Genomic DNA, 7,779 nt, shown 5'->3' with positions numbered 1-7,779 from the left:
TTGACAGATTGAATGTGTAGTGTATAAGAAAAATCAAGGTTGAATGTTGTATTTTGCCTGAGAAATTGGAAGGTTGGAGTTTCCTTCAAGTGAGATATGGAAAATTGTTGGAAGTGGGGGTGAGGGAAGGGAACCCTGCTAAGTTACTCTAGCAGGATAACATATTTAAAACATGGCACATGGGGGTGCCTGGGTGGCTCAGTGGGTTAAGCTGCTGCCTTCAGCTCAGGTCATGATCTCAGGGTCCTGGGATCCAGTCCCGCATCGGGCTCTCTGCTCAGCAGGGAGCCTGCTTCCCTCTCTCTCTCTCTGCCTGCCTCTCTGTCTACTGTGATCTCTCTCTGTCAAATAAATAAATAAAATCTTAAAAAAAAAAAAACATGGCACATGGAATTAGGAAATTATGGAAAGTTTATCAGTTTCTAAAAATATCAAGGACTAGCATATGGGCTGAGCTAGGGTAGGGTAGGGTGGAAAGTAAGATTAAGAGGATCTTGGACACAACTACCATGTTTATCCTAAACACAAATTAAACTTACTGAGGCTTATCACTTTGTTCCACTCCTCAGCTGCTTTTTCACAAAAAGTTACTGGTATCCAGAGAAGTGACTCAAGAACACTGACCTCACAAATATTCAAATCCATGCCTCTGCAAAGTTAGACACCTTCAGGACTGCCCCCAAAGTTCTACATCCAATGGTGAACAGCCACATAGTGTGGCCTGTTGCTCATAACATATTCCTCTTGCTGAAATACCCTAATAGTCCTTCAAAGCAAAATAAAACAAACAAACAAAAACCCAAAAACAAACAAAACAAAAACAAAACAACAACAACAACAAAAAAAACCACAAGGAAAAAAAACAACCACTTCTCCCATGAAGCTTTACTAGACAAAACTCCTCTTCTATTCTTTCTGTTACTGCTCTTGGCACACTGCAATTTACTTCTGAATGGTTTACTTGCCAAATAGTTGGAAAGAATATTGGTTTAAGAAAAAACCCCAAATCAATAAATCTATTATTGCATCTTTAAAATATCCCAAATAAGTCGGAAAAATCACCCGGCATCTTGCTGTTTCCATACATGGACAACTTAGATCTTATTCCTCAGCCTGTTGAACTGTTCATTTTTCAGAAACATAGACACTATCCAAAATTTTTCTGATATCCTTGTTTTTCACTGTTGTGGCTTGCTGAATCAAAGCAGTTGAGTTTGATACAAGTTCAATGTCATTTTCCTTCAAGCATTAACTCATCTTTCTGGGCTTGAGATACTGAACAAGCAACACCTGGCCTCATCCAAATCCTGTGGATATATTTTTCACCCAAGAAATTTTGGATTGCAACAAGAGAACCATTCTCCTGAATAACAACATTGATGCAGAAGTGAGCACACACAAACCTCATCTTGTAATGGAAGCCGGGTGTAACACGCTTGACCATCTTCTGTATATGACTACAGATAGTTCAAACAGTAGCCAGGTCTTTTCTATATTCCACATTTGTCAACTTGGAGCCTCTTCTTTACCTTTCCCAGGAGACTGGATTCTACATTTATGTGACTGCAGTCCCTTTGCAAAGTTTCTCCAGGGGCCCTTCACAATAACAGTGCATCCCTTCAGAGTGATGTCAACATTTTCTGGAATGTCAATAGTCTAACTGCTGAGAATGGTCTTTATTCTCACAGTAGATGAGACCAAGAGAGCCCATTTTATATTATTAATATTGAAATCCACATATCTATCTATCTATCAAGAATTTAATTTCAATATTCTTAAAAGTAGGTAGACATTATAAGGAACTTAGTTTACTTAAGTAATGCTAGAGCTAATTTCTTTTATTCCATAGGTGTTCATAAGGTAGAATACATTTCTTTAAGAAGAAAGTTAGGAAATGTAAATTTCTGAAACTTTTCAATTAACTAATAGGCTATATATAATGTTCCATTAGGTATATTTTATCAATTATAGGTAGCATCATCATTTCCCTCTCCTTGAAAAAGTGTTTTAAATTCACATACATGGCTGAGGTGGGGGGGAATGTAAAATGGGGCAGTTGCTTTGGAAAATAGTCTGGAAGTCTTTTAAAAGGGTAAATACAGAGTTACCAACAATTCCAGTGCTAAGTATATACCCAAGAGAAGTGAAAATATCTGTGTACATGAAAATCTGTCCGTGACTGTTCATAATAGCACTACTCATAATACATAGCAGCATTATTTATAATAGTAAAGGATGGAAGCAACATGAATGTCCATCAACTGATAAATATGGTATATCCATATAATGAACTATGATTTAGCAATAAAAAAGAATGAAGTACTGACACAAAATGAAACATGGAAGAACCTTGAAAATTTTATGCTAAGTTAAAGACTGCAGTCACAAAAGACCACATATGCTATGGTTCCATTTATAGAAATGTCTAGAATAGGTAATCTATAGGGAAAGAAAGTAAATTAGTGATTGCCTTGAGCTAAGGTCCTGGGGAGTGGAAGGTCACCAGTAAAGGGTGCAAGATTTCTTTTGGGGGATGATAAAAATGCTCTAAAATTAATTACCATGACAGTCGCATGGCTCTGTGAATATGTTAAAAGATATTGAATTGTATGTTCTTTTTTTTTTTTTAAGATTTTATTTATTTATTTGACAGAGAGAGATCACAAGTAGGCAGAGAGGCAGGCAGAGAGAGAGGAGGAAGCAGGCACCCTGCTGAGCAGAGAGCCCAATGTGGGACTCGATCCCAGGACTCTGGGATCATGACCTGAGCCGAAGGCAGCGGCTTAAACCACTGAGCCACCCAGGCGCCCCTGAATTGTATGTTCTAATTGGGTGACTTTTATGGTATGTGAGTTATATTTGAATAAAGTTGTTATAGAAAGAATTTTTTCCTTTCAGAACAAGCTTGCAAAAGATCTTTTTCTAGAACCATGGAATGCCTTAAGCAAAATAAATAAATAAAATTAATTAAATAAATAAATAATAAAACAAATGAAGTTGACCATACTAAATAGTATTGTTAAATATTGAAGTTTGAAAAGTAGTAAGTAGAGAGTATAAAGTCAAGAAGCATTTTTAAGACCACAGAGGAAAATGCTACAGTTTCTCAGCTTGAGACACACATACTTTTATTGAGTAGTCAAACCAAGGGAATGTTTTTAAGTTATGAATCACTTCTATACTCCACACTCTTTCCTATTAAGTAAAACGTAGACAAGGAATAACATTCATATTTTTTGATGTGTGGAAAATTACTATTAAGTTAACTGTGCCTCACGGCACTGTAGTGAGCAAAATGTTTCCAAGAGAAGTTAACTGGCTCAGAGTAGGCAGCTTAAATGAAGCAAAATGATGCAGGAGCAACAGAGTTAGATTAAGAATCAGAAGACCTATTTTTAAAACTAGCTCTCATTTCTGTGGATTATTTAAACATTTAGCCTCAATTTCTTCTATAAAATTGTGAGAACTCCTAATTGAAAGGGTTGTTGTGAAGATCAAATTATATATTGCATGCATATCAGAAAAAATATATTGTATGCATATAGAAAACTATAAGGTATTATAACAACTGTTAATAATAATATTAATTATTATGTCATATTAGTTAAATATCTGTTATGATCAATTCAATATTAAATTATATGAATTAAATTAAATAAAACATTATGTGTAGTAAAATAATATTAATTGTTAATATAGTAGTATTATTTATTAATGTTAGTTATTATTAAATACTTAGAGAACCTAGTATCAGAATTCTAGTACAATAATCACTAGGAAGACCAGAGAGATAAAATTTGTATCTATTCTATCTACCTACCTGTCATCACTAATATCTTTAAATGAAAAGATATTTTGAAGAATTGACTATTCTATTTTGTAAAGGAATTATGGATATTTAATAGGACGTATTATCAAATTAATAGCAAAATCTATATATGACTCCTCCATGTTCAGTTAATCCTACCAAAATAAAAACCATTATCCTAGAGGCCTTCAAGAAATAATAAAAACCAGGACATCCTGAGAAATTTTTTATTTTTTTCTCACTTCTTCTGGTATTCATACTCCCATGAAACTTATATTTTCCCTCTTAAATTGCTTTTTCATTTTGTATTTGTAAAATTTTGTATTCTTATCACAAATATAATACATATTTACTGTACAAAATTCAGGAGATATAGACCAACAAAAAGAAGAAAACTGAAAATTCTTATAGTAACAGTGTGTTTGTACATAGCTCACAAGATAGCAGAATTGTGCTCTCTCTTTCAGTATGTCAGTATGTTCAAACAAGCTTTTTTTTTTTTTTTTTCCTGTTTTGCCTCCCTTCTCCTCTGTCCTGCCTTTAAAAACTGTATTTATGGTGAGTAATATCTGTCTTTCCCACTTGACCTTGAGGGCAGATGTGTAATGCTTTTGTTAAAGCTCTAAATTTTCCTCACTTAAAAACATGGAAATAAATGGGAAATGAAAAAGGTTTTATCACTGATTCTCTCTTTCTAGTCACTACAGTTCTCTGTTTATGCTGACCACTTATTTCTTTACTTTCTCTTGATGCCAAATCATTAAAAATGCGGTAACTTTTATTTTAGTACAGAGATGTGTTTTTGTAAGAGTTTGGGGAAAAATGAAGGAAAAAAAGAAGCCAATTCTTCTCTCTTCATAGACAATCGTATTTAATATATTTTATATTTTCCTTGTCATCAAAACACACACATAAAGGCAAAAATTTTTAGAACATAAGTGTAGAGCAGCTAGACATTCAGGTACGATTTCTTTTTCAAGCTACAGAAATTTGGAAATTCTGTGGAAAGAATTATCTGAACTAGTCAGAGAGCACTTTCCTCAGCATTGACTGTGCTATGCTGCCTTTTCCGCTCTTCTTTGGAGACTGAAATTCTCCAAACCCCGTCTGGTTGATTGGATGTAGTTACTTTCTAGTTAGAGTTATGATTTCCTTTCCTCTTTGTTTGGAAGTTTTTAGTTCAATTTAAAACAGGATTGCTAGATGAATGGATAAAGATGATGTGGTATATATATGCAATGGAATACTACACAGCCATCAAAAGAAGTGAACTCTTGCCATTTGCAACGATATGGGTGGACCTAGAGGGTATTATGCTGAGTGAAATGAGTCAATCAGAGAAAGATAATTATCATATGATCTCCCTGATATGAAGAATTTGAGAGGCAGGACAGGGGGTTATGGAGGGTAGTGAAGGAAAAAAATGAAACAAGATGGGATCTGGAGGGAGACAAACCATAAGAGACTCTTTTTTTTTTTTTTTTTTTTAAAGATTTATTTATTTGACAGAGAGAAATCACAAGTAGACAGAGAGGCAGCCAGAGAGAGAGAGAGAGAGGGAAGCAAGCTCCCTGCCGAGCAGAGAGCTTGATGCGGGACCCGATCCCAGGACCCTGAGATCATGACCCGAGCCGAAGGCAGCGGCCTAATCCACTGAGCCACCCAGGCGCCCCACCATAAGAGACTCTTAATCTCACAAAACAAACTGAGGTTTGCTGGGCAGTGGTGGAGTAGGGATAGGGTGGCTGGGGTATGGACATTGGGGAGGGTTTGGGCTATGGTGAGTGCTGTGAAATGTGTAAGCCTAATGATTCACAGACCTGTACCCCTGGGGCAAATAATACATTGTATGTTAATAAAAATAATTTAAAAAAATAAAAAATAAAACAGGGTTGCTGGATTTTTTTTTTCCTGTTGTTGTTTTGTTTTGTCTTACCCCTCTCGTGCTATCTACAGTTAAAAGAAACTGGCTTATTGGTTCTTTCCACCTCTCAAAGTACATTTTGTTGTTAATTTCCATCTTCTTTGTTACTGATATATCTAAAGAATAAAGGTATAATTCTGGGCACTGCTCTGCAACAGCCTTTCAAGACATTTTGGTGAGCAATCTTAAGCAAAGACAGAGTCCTTTGTCATTTCCTTAGTGCCTCCCTGTTTTATGTATTACCTGTAGCAAAATAAGGGACCTGGAAATTTGAAATGCAAATGGACAATTGCAGCAGCTTTCAGATCTAGTTCAGGAGAAACAATGTGCTGAAATTGATATACAAAGTAAATGGAACTCATTATTTTTATTTATTCTCATTTCCTTCATTTAGTACAGGAAGAAGTGATGATGTAACACTGTTTTTGAAATAAATGTGTGGTGTGTGTGTTTGCGTATGCATCTGTGTGTCTGTGTATCTCAAAGATGTTTAGGCCAAAACTTCATTTCTAGCTCCTAAACTTATTACATTCTTTTTTTAAAAAAATATTTTATTTATTTGAGAGAGAGAGAGAGGGAATGAATGGGGGGCAGGGCGGAGGGAGAAGCAGGGTTCCCACTGAGCAGGCAGCCACCCTCCTGGGGCTCAATCCCAGGACCCTGCAGTTATGACGTGAGCTGAAGGCAGACACTTAACTGACTGAGCAACCCAGGTGCCCCTACAACATTCTTCTATAAAAAGATAAATTTTTCACTTGCCTTTTGCCTCCCAACCTGCTTAGATTCTGTGATTCATAATTTCAATAAATATATTGCCAATATCCTGAACCTTTTCTCCCCTCTGTCTTCTCATCATATTTCTCTGGCAAAAACCTCAGTCCCTGGGGAATGCAAACATCTACTTTTTCAGCGCCTGTGCCCCAGCTGCCAGGTCTTGGTAGAAAAGGCACAGTGTGGCGGATTGATTGCACCAGAATCCATATCCAACTTCAGGTGGTCCTGAAGGACTGGCTTTCGAGCCTCCCACATCTATTTGGTCAATTTACTCTCCGCCCTACACAACACTTTTAGTTAGACCTTCTCCTTTTTCTTCTTTGCTCTCTAGCCCAGTAATTCCCAATCCCAGCCCCTAGGGGACCTTGGGCAATGTCTGAAGACAGTTTTGATTGTCACAGCTGGAAGGGCAGGGGTGAGGTGGTGCTGTACAACATCCCCTAATACACAGGAAAGATCTATATACTATAGAATGGTCTGGTCCAAAATGTCAATAATGTGGAGGCGAAACAGTCAACTCTAGCTCCTCCATGCTCTGCAGATGCTTTTCTTCCTTAACAGAGAAAATAGCAGCCAGCTTTTGAGAACCCCCTCATTGTTCTCATTTCAAACACCAAATACGCAGTTCTGCACGGGGTCTCTCATCTCATTATGTTAGAGGGACTATCCCCTCCTGCTGGAGACTAACCCACCCCCTGAGCTTTGTACTTCAAAGCCTTTCACTTTCTTCGTAACATTACACTATTTATTATTGGTTTTTCTCTTGTGTGTATTTGATCTTGCCTTCTACATTCTTCCTTTTTGATTTCAAATACAATAAATCCAAGAGACAAACTGAGGGTTTTGGGAGGGGGGTGTTGGGTGAGCCTGGTGGTAGTTATTGTGGAGGGCGCGTATTGCATGGAGCACTGGGTATGGTGCATAAACAATGAATTTTGGAACAGTGAAATAAAAGTAAAATAAAATATAAAAAATAAAAAAAAGTTAAAAATAGGTACAGTTAATTTTCTTCGACTAAACAGACCCAAAAGACTCCACAAAAAACGAAACCATCCCCTCCCTTCAGGTACTACCCTGTCCTCTCTCTCTGCAGCCACATTTCTTCAAGTAGTTGTTAATGACACCAGCTGTCTACAACTCCTCACCTCCCACTCATTGCTCAACCTACTCCAGTCTGGCTTCTAGCCTCGTCACTCCATGAAAACAAGCTCTAATGAAGGTCACCGATGTCCTCCACATCATAAGTTCCTGAGATAATTTTAAATTTTCATTT

General features: G+C 36.9%; 1 pseudogene across 1 annotated transcript; it reads right to left on the bottom strand.

Annotated features, from left to right (window-relative positions):
• Positions 1 to 1,101: 1,101 nt before the first annotated feature.
• Positions 1,102 to 5,828, bottom strand: LOC309864125 (large ribosomal subunit protein uL6 pseudogene; annotated as a pseudogene). Its single transcript has 2 exons — positions 5,745 to 5,828; positions 1,102 to 1,749 (listed from the first exon to the last, which is right to left on the bottom strand). The product of its transcript is annotated as a large ribosomal subunit protein uL6 pseudogene (transcript).
• Between the last annotated feature and the right edge of the window lie 1,951 nt (positions 5,829 to 7,779).

This window comes from Mustela nivalis (genome assembly GCF_964662115.1).
Source record: "Mustela nivalis genome assembly, chromosome: 5".
Taxonomy (NCBI): Eukaryota; Metazoa; Chordata; class Mammalia; order Carnivora; family Mustelidae; genus Mustela; species Mustela nivalis.
The sequence above is the reverse complement of the archived record's forward strand: the minus strand, read 5'-3'. Positions and strand labels throughout refer to the sequence as shown.